The sequence below is a fragment of the Triturus cristatus genome, chromosome 2_1 (assembly GCF_964204655.1).
Source record: "Triturus cristatus chromosome 2_1, aTriCri1.1, whole genome shotgun sequence".
NCBI classification, from domain to species: domain Eukaryota; kingdom Metazoa; phylum Chordata; class Amphibia; order Caudata; family Salamandridae; genus Triturus; species Triturus cristatus.
This window is the reverse complement of record NC_140581.1, coordinates 976,986,414-976,991,067: the sequence shown is the minus strand read 5'-3', so window position 1 is coordinate 976,991,067 and position 4,654 is coordinate 976,986,414.

The following is a 4,654-nucleotide window of genomic DNA, read 5'->3' as shown; positions in this document are numbered from 1 at the left end:
TTCCCAGCTAATTTGACTCCTGAAGTTCTTGCTGCCAAAATTAGATAATAGGATGGAGTCAAATCAGCAGAGCCATTTTAAGAAACGCCCTGAAAGATCTAGAGCTTGGACTTAAAGACAGATTTTGTGATGCCCCTAGAGCTCCGCAAATCATGGGAGTCAACAAGCATTCCAAATGTGGTCATTACATTTGTTACGTCATTGTTCAATATCAGCAAAGCAAAACTGTTACAAACTAAAGTTCTATAGTTTAGAACAGAAGCTGATAACACTAATGATGGCATTGAAGATATAAGGAAAGAAGTGGAAGACAATCCCATGTACTGCCAGGCTCATGCTTTTTCCAATCATGTTTTATGAATGACATCACTGCAAAAAGAAAACCCTGCTACACATAAAGACTGTTGATGCAATCTGTGACAAGTGCAAAGGTAGGGAGGTAATATTTTCAAGGAGTAGGATTATTGTATCAACAAGTTATAATGACATAGAACAGAACAGAGCAGCACATGCTGTAAAATCTTGTGAATCCAACATGCTGTAAAATCTTGTGAATCCAACAACACACCACGTCCATGTTACTTTACCAAGAAAGGATTTACAATTGGTGCTCTTGATAATTTTGATTTTGAAGACAGCTCTTTGTCTGGAAAATCCAGCACACATGATACTGCAATGGTGCTTTTTCAAGACTGTAGCAATGAAGTAGCTGCTGGAAAGCAAGCTGTGGCAGCTGTAGGCATAAAAAAACAAAGCTGCAAACTTATCACCCAACTGCCTTGACAATGTGTACAAAATTACTACAAGCCATCAACACATCCCAGTCTACCAGAAAGTTTGTAAGTGGCTAAGGATGTGGATCTTCTTCTACCTCAGCCTGAAGTCACCAAAGCTAATTTAACTGAATTTATCATATTGCATATTTTGGGAAGACTAAAGGATGAAGAAAAGCCACATCCTCTGTGGCCTGGAATTCATGCTCTGAGCTCCCAGAATACAGTCCCACTGAAGAAGGTTGGTTTTTTTCCAGAAATACTATCTCCAATTACAAACTACGCTCTGAAGAATTTCCAAAATGAGCATGTTCAGCTTGAAGACCAACCTATCCTGCCAATTTTCTGCGATGAAGTTGTTTTCTGTATTGAAGCTGACATTTTCATGACTAATCCAGTAAAATTTGATGATTTTTATCTAAGTATGGTAGTTTTTTGCATGACAAAAGTTGTGCTGCGGTGTCCATGAAGTTATCTCAGTGGATGTGGTATAGATGATGCACTTGTTGAGGCTGAAACCTTTAGAAGTGAAACTGTCCAGTCAGTATTGAGCAGAACTCATTCTGTTTGTTCATTACAAGTTATGCTCATCAACTCTAAGGCTATAAAAACATTGTGTTAGAATGATTTCTGAAACAAGAATGACATATTAGGTTTTGCAGATCTTATCTCAGAAGTGAACAAGGCACAGGGTGCACTTCATTCAAAATACATAATGCAATAAGGCGTAAGGCAATGTTCAATACACTCAGTTCAAAATCTTAAAATCTGAAAACCAAGTTTGCAGAGTTTGTCAAAGAATGTGAAGGAAAATCAGAACTTTGCAAGTACTGGGGAAATATTTTACACATGATATCTCTAGTGAAAAACTTGGTACATGCTGATGGTGAAGGTGATTGGGAGCTGCACATGAATACTGTGAATTCATTGATTACTGTGTTTCATGAATTTGATTGCATGAGCTACCTGAGATATAGGTTCTTGTATTTTGGAAACAGTACAGAAGCTAGAGGTGGAAAAACCATACCTCTACAGAAAATTAATCTAAAGACATTTTGAGGGGAAGATTCAAAGCTTTGGCTACACATATGAAACTGGGACAGACAATCCAGAGACCATAGAAAAGCTCCAAGGGAATTGTTAGTCAGACATGTATAAGTGAATATGTTGCTCTATGGCAGCTAGTTTGCCATGAAGTCCTTTCTATTTGCAATGTTTTCAGAGAGAGGACAAATTCAAAAATAATAGACCATCGTGAAACTGTTCCTCACAATGAACTTGTGGGAAAGAGAGGGGAACATTTTTATAAACATGTTGACACACTTCTTCATTTCATGTATCAGCAAGGAAACCCCTTTGAAATGGCTGAACCTGTGCGACTACACAACTTTGTGAGCAAACAATCTGTGGATAACGATATAAAGGCTGGTCTACTAGATGTACTAGAACATGGATCGAAACTATATGCAGAACTGAAGCAGGAGAGATTTGTATTGGAAGAGAAAAGGTGTTTGACATAATCACTAAAGCTAACCTACCGTGCCTTAATTGCCATAGTAAGAGTTCTGTCTAAACAACGACAACAAAACATGTTACAAAATAAACTTTTGCAAGCACAAAGAGAGATGTATGTATCAAAAGAAAGGGATGAATTTAAAATGGACATTCTGTTGCATGATCTTCTTCCAACAAACACATTATTTGATGGAGATGGTGCAACCAAACTAGTGAAGCACAAAAGAGCAGAAGAAAAACTTTCATCTGAAGAATTTCAATTTAAAAGGGTGTCCTCTGGACTATATTTCACAATATCGAAGCAAACTTTGGAGAAGCCATTTAGACAGTTGTACAGATATCGAAGTCAGTGTGCACCTTGCAAGAGCTGCACATCGTCTTTGACAGTTATCTTGAACTATCTGTCAAAGAATGTGAGAGAATCAGATGAACTTCTGCAAGTGGAACAATAGACCTTGCCTGCATCAAAAGTTTTACATCTATACCTGTGTAACTTACTAAATTCTGGTCATCAACATTGAGCACGATAACCTTGGGAGTTGTTAACTTGGCAAAACATTGCTGATGCTTCAGAGAACATTGAATTTTCAATTATCGCAAGTAGAATGATTGTCAATGAGGAGTTGCTGCCTGCAGAAATATATTCAAAAGGTACAGGCCATATTGTTCAAGACCTTAACAGCAAATTGGAGGAAGCTGGCTTTTGTGTTGTGCCACATGTCAAGTGGGCTTTTCGAAATGGTTCCAATCAAGTCATTGTACTGTCAAATGACACAGATGTTCTTATTGTGCTACTTAGATCTGTTGCAATGTTCATAAGTCAAGGATTGTCAGAGTTATGGATCCGTTATGGAGCAGGCAAAAAAAGATGCTTAATCCCGCTTCTTATTTTGTCCAAGAAACTTGACCCAGAGATGCCCAGTGTTCTTATAAAGACACATATTCTTACTGGTGATGACACTATGAGCAAAATCAGAACATTTGGAGATCTAAATGCTGAATCTGTGAAGTTTCTAAAAGGATTTGCTCAGACAGAAAAAGTACTTGACTTTAAAGACCGAAAAATACCTTGTGCGTGTGTGGAAAACTTGTGCACACATTTGACGATCTTCGGTACAGTGAGTTTAAGATATCAGTCCTGTTAAGTGACCTTCCACCAATGTCATAATCACTGTATGGACACATTGAAATAGCATTCTACTTGATCAGAAGATGTAAATGTTTTGGATCATGCATATGTAGAGAAAGATCCATGTGAATTTGGTTGGGAAGATATTGATGGGGTGCTAAAACCTACAAATCTTCTAAAGCCTCTACCTACAGAACTTACAAATACATGTATTTGCAAAACCTGTGCTACAAAACATATCCCTGTCGATAAGCTCTTCTCAAATGTCCACCATTTTGAAAATGTAAAATGAGCAATTGCTGAAACAAATAAATAAAGTGAACTATGAAAATGTGCTTAAAACAGGAGTTATAAACATTTTTCATATTCAGATCATAAACATTGTTTGGTGTATACATAAAAAGATTAAAAAACATTATTATTTGTTTCATGTCTATATATGTCTCTTCTTCCGCTATCATAGCCGCCATATTTTGAAAATGGGGAAAGGGTTCCTCTCAGGAGTTATTTTCTGTCTCTGTAAGACTACTTCACACCCAAAACCTATGTTTGGACACCAAAATGAAATATATAGGTCTCATGGTTCCTGAAATATTACATCATCACTGCAACGCATCAGCCATTTTTAAAAATGTCATCCAGAAAAATCTCCCGGATCAGCAACGTCTACCCAAGCTAAATATATTCTCTAATGATCCAAAAACACAAATCAAAATGGAAAGTCTTTGGACATTTCTTTTTTACAAAGCTATATCAGGGGTCGGGATTACTCCCAGTCAGAACACAACCTCGACTAAGGAAAGTAGTAACATCAATGTTTAAGGGAAGTAGTAACATCGATGTTCAGCCCGGCCGCTCTGAAAAGGAAAATAATATATACCAACAACTTTCCAGACAGCGGGTGCTCACTGCAAGCATGTCAGCACTACATTAATGCTGAGTTCCGGGGAATGTAGCGTGCTTTATGAATGAGCGCAATGATGTTTAATACATCTTTCCAAGAAGAAACTTTGGAAACTCGTAACACCAACAAATGGTTTAGGGTTAGGATTCAAATGAACTTTGAAATTGCCAATATATATTTTATTGTAGCTCTGAAAGGGCTTAGGGTAAGACAAAAATGAAAACAGTTTAGTAGAAATCAGTTTGTACAGAGGAAAACTGCAGAAGCAATGTAATGGAGGGACACATTTTCTGTCTGTCAACAATGCTAAGACACTAAATCTATCACATTTGT